Source organism: Bufo gargarizans, chromosome 7 (genome assembly GCF_014858855.1).
Source record: "Bufo gargarizans isolate SCDJY-AF-19 chromosome 7, ASM1485885v1, whole genome shotgun sequence".
Lineage (NCBI taxonomy): Eukaryota > Metazoa > Chordata > Amphibia > Anura > Bufonidae > Bufo > Bufo gargarizans.
The window spans coordinates 55,806,237-55,822,416 of record NC_058086.1 but is presented as its reverse complement, the minus strand read 5'-3'; the positions used below and the strand labels follow the sequence as shown (position 1 = coordinate 55,822,416).

At 48.1% G+C, this 16,180-nt stretch overlaps 1 protein-coding gene across 5 annotated transcripts in view; it reads right to left on the bottom strand.

Annotated features, from left to right (window-relative positions):
• The window catches only part of RC3H1 (ring finger and CCCH-type domains 1), a 78,157-nt gene extending 62,328 nt beyond the window's left edge, over window positions 1–15,829 (bottom strand). For all 5 annotated transcript variants that reach the window (XM_044301078.1, XM_044301079.1, XM_044301082.1 and 2 more), the window contains exon 1: window positions 15,701–15,829. The gene's annotated coding sequence lies outside the window, so the exon portion shown is untranslated. The remainder of the gene's footprint in view (window positions 1–15,700) is intronic.
• Window positions 15,830–16,180: the final 351 nt, after the last annotated feature.

Below are 16,180 nucleotides of genomic sequence, written 5' to 3'. Positions count from 1 at the left end.
AAGAGACATCTCAATGAGACCGCATTCTCAATGAATTGCCCGATTCAACAAAAAGGTTGTGCAAGAATTGCTGAGATCTGAAGTCAAGGAATCTCTTGAGTATAGTATTAGAGAGTCCAGGATAAAGCAATCATCTATGATGGCCGAAGGTTTTCAAAACGGTCAAAAATATGGCACCTGACCAAAAGAACTCTCTGATATGTCCACAGTAACCTACTGTATTCATCTGGATGTAGTTGTATACATTTGCCATTTATAGAGTGAGTGCGCGCATGTGAGAGTGTGCGCGCACGGCTAAGTGGGTATATCATGCGGTTGTTTTTTTTTGTTTTTTTTGTGGTACCATAAACAGAAAATGGTCTATTCCAAAGCAGCCAAGGTAAAAGTTTAAGTGTCACTGTAAAAACTTGATATGACACGTCAAAAAGTTTGACTGCTGGGAATCAGAGTGCTGAGACCCTCACCGATCACTAGGAGGAGGAGAGAGAAGTGCTCACATAGCATGCTCTCTCTCCTCCCGATGCAGGAGACATGCTCAGTAGAAAGTCTATGGGTCATTCCTGATTGCCACTCCCAGAGCGAGGAGAAAGAGCGCTCTATGCGAGACCATCTCCCTCCTCGTTCTAGACATCGGTAGGAGGTCTCAGCACTAACACTCCACAAAGATCCAAGACCTGCGATATGTCACTTAGGTACAGGGAATACTTTAAAGGTTTTTTTTTTAATAACCAGTATCTGATTGGTGGTGGTCCGACACCTATGACCCCCGCCGATCAGCTGAAGGAGAAGGCACCAGGTCTTCTCTCAGCCCACGAAGCACAGAGCCGCACATTGTATAGCGGCTGCATTCACTTCAACGAGGCTGAGCTGCTCCTGGGCCACGTGAAAGATGAACCCGACTAGAGTTGAGCGAATTGAACTTCAGATCATAGATCCCAAGTCAAGTTGTTCTAACTAGGGATCGACCGATTATCGGATTTACCGATATTATCGGCCGATATTCAGGATTTTGAACACTATCGGTATCGGCATCTATTTTGCCGATATTCCGATAGTGTATGGGGAACACAGATCGCGCTGCTGACAGCGCTCTCCGTGTTCCCTCAGCAGCAGCACAGGGGAGAAGGAGCAGTGTCTCCTCCCCCTGTGCTGCTGCTGCTTCCGCCAATGAAAGTACAGGGGACAGGAGGAGGGGAGGAGCTATGGCCACTGCTCCACCAATGAAGATTAATCTATCATTCATTCATATACAGGAGGCGGGAGCTGGCTGCAGGATCACATAGCCGGCTCCCGGCCTCTATGAGCTGTAGCTGCGATCTGCGGTAGTTAACTCCTCAGGTGCCGCGGATCGCAGCTACAGCTCATAGAGGTCGGGAGCCGGCTATGTGATCCTGCAGCTCCCGCCTCCTGTATATGAATAAATGTGAGATTAAGCTTCATTGGTGGCGCAGTGCGCCCCCCCAAGCCCCCCAGTATCAGACATTGGTGGCGCAGTGCGCCCCCCCAGTATTAAGCATTGGTGGCGCAGTGCGCCCCCCCTCCCCCCCAGTATTAGGCAGTGGTGGCGCATAGGGCCCCCCCACCCCAGTCGCAGTGCGCCCCTCCACAGGATCCCCTCTCCCTTGCTCCTCCGATCGGAGCCCCAGCAGTGTAATGCTGGGGCTCCGATCGGTTACCATGGCAGCCAGGACGCTATTGAAGCCCTGGCTGCCATGATAAGCTCCATGCTGCTGTGTGCACAGAGCACACAGCAGCAGGGACAGTGTGAGCTCCTATTCACCCTGATAGAGATCTATCAGGGTGAATAGGACAAGGGTTCTAGTCCCTAAGGGGGCTAAAAGTTAGTTAAAAAAAAAAGTTACAAAAAAAATAATAAAAACACCAAAATATTAAATATAAATGAAAAAGAAAGATTTACAAAAAAATAAAAATACACATTAACAATAAACATTAATTTTCAGCAGATTTGTGGGAATTTTTTTTATTTTTTTTTCAAAAATGAAAATTCCCAGAATATCGGTATAAATTATCGGCTATCGGCCTGAAAGTTCACAAATTATCGGTATCGGCCCTAAAAAATCTATATCGGTCGATCTCTAGTTCTAACACTTTGTTTTAATGTCTAACACCTGTCTTTGTACAGCATTAAAATGCAGGGGTGTTGCTAGGTTAAAACATTCAGGGCCTGGGCCCCTGATGTCTTGTCCCAGGCCTCGAATGCCCTGCCTGCCAGATAGAAACAACTGTGATGCTGTGCTCAGGACGGCAATACAATTGAATCTAATGCACTGCAAGAGCTGAAGGACCTGTGGTGACCTCACAGGTCATGTGACCAACAAAACAGGCAGTAGTTAGTTAGGAAGGACCTGCGATGATGTCACCATCATGTGACCAGTGCAGGAGCGGACTGCAGTGAAGAGAAGAAGCTGTAGTGATGTCTGCTACATGAGGAGAGTTAAGTGAAGGGAGAGGCAGAGCAATGCTGGAAGTTGTGGTTATTTAACTGGGACTGTATGTTAGGGCTGAAGAGAGGGATGTTATTTACATGGAACTGTGTGTTGGAGGTGCCTGGGGAGGGGGTCATGTTATTCACATGGGACGGTATTGATGGCGGCTGTGGGAGGGAGTGATGTTATTTACATGGGAGTGTATGTTGATGGCTAGTGTTGAGCGAACTTGAGGTTTACGTTCGGCATCAGGTTATCGAAGAATCCTGATATGGATTCCGAATTCCATTGTGGTCCATGGTAGCTCAATCAATAATGGGATTCTGCGATAACCCAAATCCGAACTTTAGACGCTGAACTTTAAAAAAATGTTCGCTCAACACTATTGATAGCGGCTGTGGGAGGGAGCAATGTTACTTACATGGGACCATAGGAAGTATTACTAATGAGGGCATTCTAGAAGGGAATTACTATTGGTTAGTGTTGAGCGAACTTCTGTTTTAAGTTCGGCGTCTAAAGTTCGGCTTCCGGTTAGCAGAGAATCCCGATATGGATTCCGAATACCGTTGTGGTCCGTGGTAGCGGAATCAATAATGGCCGATTATTGATTCCGCTACCACGGACCACAACGGTATTCGGAATCCATATCGGGATTCTCTGCTAACCGGAAGCCGAACTTTAGACGCAGAACTTAAAACAGAAGTTCGCTCAACACTACTATTGGTGGGACTATGAGGAGCACTATTACTATGGGGGCACTAATTTCTTCAGTATAGTATTTGGGGGTATTGGGGAGCACAGCGAGCAGCAGGATAACACAGTGGGGACTCCAGGTTGGAGGAGGATGATAGAAATGTGAGGAAGCCAAGATGTCTGTGTGTCACACTCTGCAGAAACGAGGCGGCTGAGAGAGGTTGTCTGGACCGAATGCAGAAGATCTACATCAGAGGAGACATCACTTGGAGGAACTGGATGTGACAGGTATGTGCTGCTATATAGCAAGTACAGGAAAAAGCAGTGTGTGGGGGGAAGGGGGGGGATTGGCAACTGGGATATATTCATTGGGGCTTGGGCCCCGGATCTTTTGAGACCCTAGCAACGCCCCTGTTAAAATGTATTGCCTCCATGGAGGAAAAATTTGTTTCACTCGAAGTCGCGCAAGACTTCAGTGAACGATTTCAGTATTCAGTTCTACATCTTTAAAAATATCGGTACTAAACCCAACTTCGGATTGCTAATTTGCAATGTTTTTTTTATAGATTTAGAACTGAATACCGAATTCATTCACCCCAAGTCCTGCGTGACTTAGGGTGAAACGAATTTGGCCTCAATGGAGGCAATACATTTTAATGCTGTACGAAGACAGGTCTCCGCGCAGCATTAAAATGAATCAACTTCAGTTCTATGGCCTCGTTCACATCAGCGTTCAGCCTTTCCGTTCTCCTGCTCCGTTATAGGAGCAGGAGAACGGAAAGGACGGATTGGGCACATAACTGAGGCGAGCAGAGCCTACGGACCCCAGGACTTTTGTCTCCGCTCCAAAATTATTTTCTGAGCGTAAACCTTAACGGACCCCATTATAGTCTATGGGGTCCGTAGGCTCCGCTCGCCTCAGTTATGCGCCCAATCCGTCCTTTCCGTTCTCCTGCTCCTATAACGGAGCAGGAGAACGGAAAGGCTGAACGCTGGTGTGAACGAGGCCTTAGATCCAAAGCTCGATTCGCTCAACACTAAACGCGACATCACATGGTCTAGGGAAAGCTGCGAGAAGGTAGCGGCGCTACTGCAAGTGTCGCTGCAGGCGGGGGTCCTGGGTGTCAGACCTCCACCGATCAGTGTAAAACTCCCGGAAAACCCCTTTAACATCTGCCAGGGTCAGCAATTTTTTTGTCATACACAAAGGTCACCATAGTAAATGAAAACCCGAGCGCGCTCTTGTATACGTGGTAACGGCGCAGACAGCAATTCCCTAATATCACTTACATCACCTGCAATATGAATAGGAGCATTCCCATAAGAGCACAGCCGGGAAGTCGAGACTTCTTGCAGCTCATCGGGCTTTAATAACATGAATGTGAACCATTTCACTCCTCTACTTGAATATTTGCAGGAATTTTAAAGATTTCCCGTTCCGGCCCAATGACGTGAAACAAAGACTAGCCCAATTTGGGCGGCAGGATGGGCACACGACGACAACTGACCCACATAAAAAGTTAAGCGTTTAGTATATGGGGCAGAACGGTCGCAGACTTTGCAGTGATCACGCTTTGATTTAAAATCCGAACCGCAGGTCAATTGTCGCGGCAGTTTTTTTTCAACCCGCGGCATGTGGTCGAGAATCAGATTTTATAAAAGCCTCATCAATTTTGCAGGTACTTTAATGTGGTGGGGAACTATTCTCACCCAATTTCTAGGCAGAAAAGCCACAGGGTATCGGCCACACAGGAGCATATCCTCTCCATGCCAGTAAGGCCCCATGTAAACTGCCGTAAATCTTTTGCCGAAAAAATAAATAAATAAAACTCAAGAGCCAGAACCGGAAATGATTGCCGCATGGCGGACCCCACTGATAACACCTCATGGGTGCATGTTTTTAGTATTCTCCACGGACAGCACACGCATCCATTGACTTTAATGTGTTTATTCATACTTCAGCGATTTTCCTTGGACTGTGGGTCAGAGACATGCACTCCTTTGGTCTGTGATGCGGCCCAAATACGCCTATTGACAACACAAACGGCATCCAAGTTCTGTCAATTTTCACGGACCTCTAGGCCTCATGCACATGGCCGTTCCGTGCATTGGGGACCGCAATTTGTGGTCCCCAATGCACGGGCAACATCCGCGTGACAGCCGGGATGGATCGAGACCCATTCAACTTGAACGGGTCCGTGATCCGTCAGCACCACAAAAAAATAAAACATGTCAAGTGAATGGGTCCACATCCGTGATGATGCACGGTGCACATAGCAGGTGCCCGTGTATTGTGGACCCGCTGTATGCAACGGCCGTGTGCATGAGGCCTTAGTAGGAGATACACTGGAAACTAATTTTCAGCCTAGCATACAGATGACACAAGGAGGGCAAAAAAAAACGGACTCACGGATCCTTCAGACGAACCACTGACCATCTCATTACAGATTTCATCGTGGACACATGAAAGAGACCTAAGGGTACATGCGCAAGTTCAGGATTTATGTGCGGACAGTCTGCACTGAAACTTGCAGGTGTTCGCAGGGAATCCGTGCTGTCAATCTGCATTAATTAGTGCGGATTCTACTGTCCCCATTGAAGTAAATGGAGAAAATTTTGCATCGTGTGCATGAGCATTTAGAATACAATGTACATGCCCTGCGGTGCTGATTTTCCACACGCAAATCCACGCAGAAAATCTGCAAGCAATCCTGATTGTGTGCATTTAGCCTAAGAAAACCCCCACCTTCTCAGACACGATAGCACGGCACGCTTCATTATTTTGTCCTGTATTTTTGCCTCTAATGCAGGTGTGAACATCGCACAATCCCACAAACCATTCTCATACTGTGCAATCTGTCCATAAATAGCGCCGCAGGTCGGCCATCGCACCGTGTCAATGTGCCAGGAATCATCCAGCAGGTGAGTAAGGATGGCTGAAGATGCCCTGTGGTCGCACATCAGAATCCCAGTGCAAAAGCGCAGGAGGTTTCCCAAGTTTGTGTGAACTGGCGGCTAAGACTGTAACCAACTTATTACAGAGCACCGTGCGATTCATAGAAAGCCGTGTAAGCTGTCATGTTGCATCTCTCCATCCCAGGGCTTGCAATGCGCCCCTCGCCACAGAGCGCAGCTTGTACTATGGACCCCGCAGCCTGGGCACACAGACCAGTCAAAGATGGCAGAACGTGCGGCCAACACACACAGCGTCAAGCTTTTTCCCACGCCAATGAGTTCAATCTGTATGCAATGCTGCAAAAAAGAGAAACCCCGGCTCTTCCTGTCAGAGGTTACACAATACCCCACACCCAGCGCTGCAAAACAAATGACAAGCCGCCCTGCAACGTGCAGGTGCTCTCCTGCCACCCAGTGCAAGAAGCAGGGTACACTCACCGCTCCTCTGCCCCTCCATCGAGCAGCTGCAAGCCCCCGGCGGGTGCCAGACCCGTCCCTTCCCTGGCCTGAGAGCACCTCCGTGTGTTCTACACTTACTGTAGTCTCAGCCCTGCTTCCTCATTCCTGCAACTGGCTTGCAACGCCCTCCTTAAAGGGGCAGCGCTTCTTTCGAGAAAAGAGGAAGTGAGCAGTAATAAAGTCACGGCTAAAGCTAGAAGAATGACAACTATTCATTTTCACGTGAGCAGTGAGCACCCAGGATGACAGGTCTAGGGGGAGGTGGCAGGGTGCACCTCTCCTCCCCAGTAGGACGTGCGCTTAAAAAGGTAATGACTGCATTTGTAACCGTTAAAAATGCCAATACACAACACAGTCGCCCCCGCGCCCAGTTTCTCTTCCCACTCTTCTTCCTCCCCCTCAAGATTGCTTGTGGCATATATAGCCCTTCTCTTTTTTTTTGTATTGCTGTCATTGTGAAAACCACAATGGATGAATGCATAATACATGAGAGGCGTGCAGCCAGACGCTGGAGCTATAGGGGACGCATGCGCTGCATTCACGCTTTCTGGACGCAGAGCCCGGTAAAAAAATACGCACAAGGCTTCCTTCACATGACCACGATCCACGAAACGGATCCGTTTTGATTTTGCACATCGGGATGAATCCGTTCCGGTAGGATGCAATTGTGTTGGCGGTATCCGGCTCCCCTTACGCCTGCCACCCCCCCCCCCCCCCCCCAATTCTTGCACAACCCGTTTAAAAGGTTTTTTTCCCCCAACAATAGACATCACAAAAACGGGGGTCCTAACCCAGCCCCCTCATTCCCCCCAATGCATGACCGTACTCAGAAGGAGTATGAATGGATGCTCTATGTGCAATGTCTATGGGGCTGATAGAAAGAGCCCAACGCTGTACCCTGCCTTTCCCATCAAAGAGGGGGGACCACCGCCAATCTATTCCCTTTATAAAAACTCATCAGACCCCCGGCCATCAGTCCAACACCCTTCGTTTCCCCCCTGTGCCATCAGCTCTCCCCCATCCCAGAGCCGCTAGTGAGAGGGGCTGAGCTGCAATACCAAGTGCAGCCACTATGCAATGTACGGTTATGATTCATCCAAAGTCGATTTGCATAAATTTAGCCTTGTTTAAATACTGTACAGAGCGAGCGCTCTGTACAGCATTAGAATGTATTGGCTCCTATGAGTTGAGATTCTGGTAATAACTTTGCAAATTAATTTCTACTGTAAAAAACATTGGTACCGAACTTGGGTTCAGTTCCAAGGTACCACTGAACTGGATTCGCTTATCCCTACTCAGGATGCAGTTGAATTGGCAACGAAAATATTAAAAATCTTGATATCCGTCATACAGAACTGCCACGATCTTGTTGAACCCTTTAAGTTGACTTTTCTATGACAGCCTGGTCACCCGGAGCGTCTGCTAATCAGGCACCCGTCAGGCCCCACCAATGGCAGATTTCAGTAATTATTGCGCACTCACTTTACAACAACGATCTTGAAAGAAATACAAATGATAGCTTTGTCTAATTATGTCCACGCGTCACCCTACAGGGGCCCGGCGAGGTCACGACTATAACATGACAACCTCGCATGACTGGTAGTTGTCACCACTAGGCTATGGAAATTTCCGTATAACCGGCCTTTAAAGCAGAATTACACCATTAGCGCTATTAACGCAAGGCTGGTTCATAGAAATTTGGGTTGAATGGCGCCCTGGTGACTACAGATGACCCAGGCACCATTCACTCTATGAGTTGGCGTACAGTAAGGCGGCCATTAGTGTTAAACGATATTCAGGTTATTCCTGTACTCCTGTAAATAGACCGCTCGCCGCGCCACCGACTCATTCACACTCCACCACTGCCGAGGACCTCTCCTATTAGAAGCCGCACGCTCCTACAGAAAATTCTCATCAAATCCACACCCAAAAAATGCTAAATTATACCATAAATGGAATTTTTTCGGGGCAGAAACGCACAGAAATCTGCATGGAAATTTCTGAGACAAAAAAAAAGCCAGCGCCTGGGATTGTCCTGATGTTTAGCGCCCACAACCTATGATCAGGATAAGGCCTTTGTGCATGCCACCGTTTTTTTCGATCGGCATCTCAGCTGCATTTTTTTTTTTTTGCGGATCGGATGCAGAACCATCCACTTCAAAGGTGCCGCAAAAGATGTGGACGGCATCTGTTGCTCTGTTCCGAAGCCCCCCCCCCAAAAAAAAAAAATAATAATAATAAATAAATAAATAATAAATACATACAACATGTCCTATTCTGGTCCGTTTTGCAGACAAGAATAGGCATTTCTATCATAGGACGAGCCGTGCCACAAAATGCGGAACAGATGGTACAGTCATGTGCACGAGGCCTAAGTCTCCAATATCAGATTGGCGGGGGTCCGATTCCCGGCACGCCCAAAGATTATTTGTTTAAGGAGGCCACAGGGATCTCCTGCTTGCAGCTTACTGAAGTACAGCGCCGTCCTTTGGACTGTGGCTGTGCTTGGTACTGCAGCTGATACTCATTCTCTTGAGTAGGACTGAGCTGCACCTAGGCCATGTGACCAATGAAGGTGATGTCACAGGGCCTAGAAGCGCCTCTTTAAACAGCCAGGTGGGCCAGGAGTCAGACCCCCTCCAATCAGATGATGACCTGAGGGTAGGTCATGTATATTAAACACAGACGACACCCTTTTTAACTTTTTGGATTTGGCCTCCAGCAGTTTGCCACTGAGAAAAATAAAATTAAAAAATCAATCTGGACAACCCCTTTAAATGTATTGGCACATTTTATTTTTAATTTTTAAAAGAAAAAAAATTAGAGAAACAGACTTTGAGAGAACAAACAATAGTGACGACCCGTCCTCAGATCAGTGGGGGTCTGACTCCCTGCACAATGTGAATGAACCCTAAATTTAAAAAGGGTTGCAAAGGAAAAGGTCACGTTCATCGGTCCCATGGCCTAGGCGCAGCTCTGCCCTGTGGAAGTGACTGGGGCTGAGCTGCGATACCAAGCACAGACGCTATACAATGGACGCCACTGTGCTTGGTGACCTGCGAGAAGGCCAAGGAGCTACTGCGAGGGCCGCAACCCCAACCAGTTTACTGACACTTACGCCTGGAAGCAGGTGCAAATGTAAGCTTAAAACTACGCCAGACGGGGGCCAGCATAGTTTTTACTCCAGGCGCAAAGACTGCCACAGTCATAAATTAGAGGCATCTAGCGGCAGCACAGAGGGGTTATCCAATATTTCAAACAGGCCCCCCCCTACCCCCCCATGTGCCAGGCCTCTCACAGGTAATATACTTACCCCGTTCCCCGCGCCGCTCCTGGGGGGGCTGTTAGAGAAATTGGATAACCCCTTTAATAGACGCAGTTTGGCCCTGTCATTGAGGGGCGGGTGCTGGCTATGAGATAGAGCCGGCACCTGCCGCGTACATTTGTATTGAGGTTAATGCATTCGCCAACAGCCCCCGCCTTATAATCTTTATTGGTCGTGCAGTGCACCCCCCCCCAGTATTATCTTCATTGGTGGCAGCGGCCACAGGGTCCCCTCCCCGCCTCCTCAGCATCTTCATTGGTGGCAATGGCAGCTTCCGATCTGAGCCACAGGAGTGTAAGCCTGGGGCTCCGATCGGTTACCATGGCAGCCAGGACACCGCTGAAGCCATCCATGGCTGCCATGGTAACCTCCCTGCTGCGGTGTGCACAAAGCACAGGGCAGCGGGGACAGTGCAAGATCCTATTCACCCTGATAGAGCTCTATTAGAGTGAATAGGACAAGCATGAATAGTTAGTAAATAAAAAGTAAAAAAAAAAAACGTCAAAATATTTAAAGTTTAAATCACCCCCTTTTACCAAGGTTACATATAAAATATATAAACAATAAAGAAAATAAACTTATCGCCACATCCCAAAAAATTCAAACTATTAAAATAATCTAAAAATATCTCCTATGAGGCGAATGCCGTAACAGGAAAAAAACGAAAACAAAAAACATTGTTTAGTCACCTTATGCTCTCAAAAAATAGGATAGGACTGTTCTATTATGGGCCGGACGTTCCATAAAATGCGGAATGCACGCGGCTTTAATGGAGTTTTATTTTTCTTTTGCGAGGTATCGAGTATCGCAATACTTTATGGTATCGAAATTGAATCAAAATTTTGGTATTGTGACAACTCTACAGCATTTCGGTAAAGACTCCTGTATATGCACCCTGATGTAGGTACAAGTCCTGTATATGCACCCTGATGTAGGTACAAGTCCTGTATATGCACCCTGATGTAGGTACAAGTCCTGTATATGCACCCTGATGTAGGTACAAGTCCTGTATATGCACCCTGATGTAGGTACAAGTCCTGTATATGCACCCTGATGTAGGTACAAGTCCTGTATATGCACCCTGACGTAGATACAAGTTCACTGCGCGGCTCCTATGCAGTCGTTATACCATAGCCATAGTTTTTAGGGCAGTTTTTTTTTTTTTTTTTTACCCCGGCGTGATAGAGCTTGGCTCCTCTGACTACGGCTAACCTTTCTAACCGTCCCTGAATGACTTCTTGCTCCTCGGCTTTGCCTCACCACAAGACAACTGATTTATTCACCTCCGCCCTCGTGTGTGAAAATGAAAAGTGGAGGAAGCGGACGGGCTCAGAAGTCCCCTGTGCAAGTAGTAGTTTTTTTTCGTCACGTCGGCACGTGTGCGATATTACCATAACAGCAAGCTGACTCTGCATGGAAAAACGGAAATCGGCATCAACCCAACAGAGAATCACCTCAGAATAAATTCCCCTCAAGCACCTGAAAAGTCACAACACACCACAACGGCCATCCCACAGACGAGGACCGATTTTCCACATCTCAATACTGTAAAAAAAAAAAAAAAAAAAAGATTTTGGTACGTTTCAAGAATGGACTGGCGATACTGGATGATGATGCTTTAGGTTATTGTCAATCCTGGCGGCCATTCACATAACGTACCGTATTATAGTCATACCGTTTTGGATGAGTCGTAAAAGGAATCAAATTTATTTATTTTTTTAAGCACGAAACCCTGGCGTATGAGATAGCCTAGAGAAGGGCACAACATAGCCGCCGAGCTGCGCTGAATTTATCGGGCCACATGTGCCGCTTTGAGAATATCGTTGCGATTCACCCCATTGTCGCCTTCTCAAACTGGGGTATGTTAGGACAGAACTCCCGCACTTCCAGGACGACAGGCAGTGTAATGACCAAACTGTCGCAGATGTCATCACGGACGTGTGAAAGACGCCTAAGATGTAAGCTTGTTCGGCCCCATTTTATTTTTTTCATGCAAATTTATTTCTCTTATATTTTTGTATAGCTGCATGACCTCGTATCAAAGAGGGAAGCAGCCGACAACAAAGACTGTCCACCACCGAATGGTGGCGCTTACAATCGTTCGGTCACATACAGTGTTGATGGGCGACACTTTCAAGCCAGGGACCAGAAGATAGACCGGAGTATGACTTTCAGGAGGGAATACAGAATATCACAGAAAAACCTCTTTTACACGACCGTATGGCTTTTTCAGCGTTTTGCGGTCCCTTTTTCATGGATCCGTTGTTCAGTTTTTTTTTTTATTTCCGATGTGTTTCCGTATGGCATATACAGTATACAGTAATTACATAGAAAAAATTGGGCTTGGCATAACATTTTAAATTCTGCAAAAACGGAACGGACACGGAAGACATATGGATGCATATTCCGTATGTGTTGTTTTTTTTTGCGGACGCATTGACTTGAATGGAGCCACAGAACATGATTTGCGGGCAGTAATAGGACATGTTCCATCTTTCAAAGGAATGGAAATACTGAAATACGGAAGCGGAATGCATACGGAGTACATTCCGTTTTTTGCAGAACCTTTGAAATGAATGGTTCTGTATACAGAATGCAAAAAAACGCTCAAAAGGGAAAAAAAAAAACGGTTGTGTGAAAGAGGCTTTAAGGGTACGTGCACACGGCAGTGTACTTCATGCAGATTTTCAAGTGGTTTCCATAGGGGCATATGCGCACAGTTCGTTTTACATGCAGACTTTCCATGTGGAAAATACTCAACGTAACGCAGTACTAGCGTCCAGGGAAGCACCCTGCGTCTGGCTTTGCCGGACACTGCCCGAATGCCTGTCGGCCCCATTAACTAATGGAGACCTTCTGAGATCCGGCCACAACCTGGACGGACTAAAACCACCGCAGCGGTGTGCCCAATAGTAGAAGTGTCAGGATATGCCGTCAATGATCAGACAGGTGCGGGTACCACCTCTGTCCCCAAGTAAACAGAGAAAAGCTGCACATGCGCGACCACCCTACGCTCGCCGCTATGGGAGTTCCGAAAATAGCTCCGGCTCAGCTATTTCCAGCCGTCCCATAGCGGTGAATGGAGAGAAGGCAGTGTGTGCGCAGCATGCTCGCCACGCAGTGCTATAGGTCTCCCTAAAAATTAGCCGAGCGCACTAGCGATTATTTTCAGAACTCCCGTAGCAATGAATAGAGAGCACGCTGCGCATCTCTCTCCATTCACCGCTATGGGACGGCTGGAAATCGCTGAGCCAGTGCTTGGCTATGTTCCGAACTCCCATAGGGACGAGCCATGGGTGGCGGAGCATGCTCTGCTGTTCATTTGCTGTATTGGAGATAGGAGGGGGACCCGCACCTAACGGACATTGACGGTATAGCTTAGCGACATGCCATCAATGTCCCACATGGACAAACACCTTAATTCACCGTGGCTGCTGCCAATGTCGATTTTCCGCACAGAATTTTGATGCAAGGAAATCCACTGAATTTACGCCACGTGTGGGTAAAATCTACTACTGGGTAGTGCGGCGGATTTTCCATGCCAATTGAATGACTGGGGTAGTGCACTGCCGAAGTCTTACCGAGGATAAAATATGAACAAGTCGCATCCACGCGCGGTTTCAAGTATGAAATCTGCAGCCAGGTCACTTCTGTGGTGGATTTCCCTCTGCGAAAGTCAAAACCTGCACTAAAGTCCACTGAACAACCGCCCTATTGCCGTTTGTGGATTCACCCACTGATCTGCAGATTTCAAAGCCACTGATTTAAAAAAAATGTAGGCCTCTTGCACACTAATGTTTGTTTTTTCCATTTATGTTCCGTTTTCTGCGTTCCGTATACGGAAACGATTAATTTCGAATGGGCCCCCCCCCCCCAAAAAAAACATATGCATTCCGTTTCCGTATTTCCGTTCAAAGATAGAACAGTACTATCCTTGTCCGTTAGGACATGTTCTATCAGGGGCCAGCTGTATCATTGCACAAATAAACTAAACGGACCTGCAAAATACTGAAAAAGCCATATGGTCGTGTGCAATAGGCCTTAAGCAGGATCTGCAGGGAAATCCACACAGTGACGATTTTTCTGATGGATTTCTATGCAACCTGTTGGAAGATTTGATGCCGTAAATTCGCCTCGTGTGAACCTGCCCTTATTATTTACAGCCGTTACAGTAGTCCAATAAGCAGAAACAATTAGGCCGCACGCTATCAGACACCATCACTACAGCCCAGACACAACAGTAAATCCCCAAGCCTTGCAATACTGCACTAAGGAACAAATAAGGCTAAGTTCACACATGGCGAATCCTGTGCGGATCTGCATAGCAAATCCGGATGAAATTACAGCGGCACGCAAGCCAAGGGAGTTTTGCCTAGATGAGTATTCGGCAACCTCCGGCACGCCAGCTGCTCTGAAACTAAAACTCCCATTCATTTTTATGGGAGTTCCAAGTATAGCCAAGCAAGTGTGCATGCTGTGAGTTGTAGTTTTCCCAACAGCTGGAGCTCCGGCGGTTACTGACCCCAGGCCTGGACTGTGAACAAAAGGGATCAGCAACCTCTGGAGCGCCAGCAGTTCGGAAACTACAATTCCCAGAATGCTCCTCTCACTTTTATGAGCGTTCCTAAAACAGACTAGCAAGTGTGCATGCTGGGAGTTGTAGTTTCACAGCAGCTGCACTGTCAAAAGTTGCTGATTCCAGGCGTACACGCTGCAGATTTTCATTTTTTGGGGGTGTACGGATCCAATCTGCAACATTTTCATTTATCTTGCGGATTTGCTACAGATTTTTTTTCCACTGAAATCAATGGAGTTCTACAATCCGCACCTAAGGCCTCATGCACACAGCCATATTTTGGGTCCATGACCGATTCCCTTTTTTTGCGGACTGCACACGCACCCGTTAATTACGACGGGCATAAGACGCAGCCAGCACACGGATGTTATCAGCGTCGTTGTAACACAAATCATAAAACATGTCCTATTCCTGCCTGTTTGGCGGACAAGAACAGCCATTTCTACAAAGGCTGCGGCAGATGGAATCCGCGTTCTGCAGACCGCAAAATGGAGACGGTCGCGTGCACGAGGCCTAAATCTGCAAGACGGAATGGTCTGCTTGCAGATTTTATTGCGGATCCGCTTTAAAATCCGCGATATGTGAACTCAACCCAACTGTCCAACATCACCAAAACGAACGTGGTAACCGTACCGACCAGCGACGCCATGATGCGGCATCTCTGTAACAGAAGGGCCATGGGAGGTGTTCACCGTCATGACGAGCTTTGGTTTAGGGGGTCACACCCCATATGCACGCCCTGGTTGCCAGGCAAGCAGCTGTATAAGGCAGGCCAGAGACAACCACCTCCGCCCCTCCACACCCATCACACTGGGCCTAATGGATAAACAGGAGCAGACAAATAAAGAATGGGAAAAAAAAAGAAAAAGGGAGCAGTTGCCCATGGCAACCAATCAGATCACAGCTCTTATACAGGTTACAAAGCGAAAGCGGCCGTCTGATTGGTTGCCATGGGCAACTGCTCCTAGTCAGCACACAGGAGGCCGGCTGTATTGTTCCACAGTGGTAAACACCCGGGCTGTGAGCGGGCGCTGTCTGGGCGGGGCCGAGTCACCCCTCAACGGCCACTCGATTAGCAAAGCCCGAGCGAGCCTGCGGCCTATCCGTTGTCACCCAGCAGCCTGGTCCATCCCCCACCTTCCCCACCCCCCGGGGGAGCTGAGAACTGCACACCCTCCTCCCAGAGAGCGGCGGCGGCCACCCTCAGTGCTAAAACCGGGCTCCTGGCCGGAAACCGGTACTCACCGGCGATGGGTCTCAGCTGTCCGTGCCCCGGGCATTTCGAGCTGCCGGCGGGGGGCTCGCCTGACGGAGAGCGGGGAGCATCGTGTCCTTCCGGCTGCTCAGCTCTTCTTCCTGCTCCCAGAATCCTCCGCGTTCCCTCCCCTCCCCCAGTCCAGACTCACCCCCTTCCTCCTCCTTCCCCATCTGCCCACACCCCCTGCTTGTCTTGTGTCTTCTCCTCATCCATCTCCCCTGCTCCAGGCGGACCATCCTCAATCTCAGGCTATATCTACATCTTCAGGATTTTTTTTTTGATGCGGCTTTTTTGAAGCCTAATTCACAAACAGTGGAGAAATAACGCCTGTCCTTTATAGCTTCTCTTCTTTATGATCCTGTGTGTGAATACAGCCTTTAGGGCTACGCAAGGCGGTTTGTGCCGTCAGAACTTAGGCTACTTTCACACAAGCGGCAGAGGATTCCGGCAATCCGGACGCAAACGGA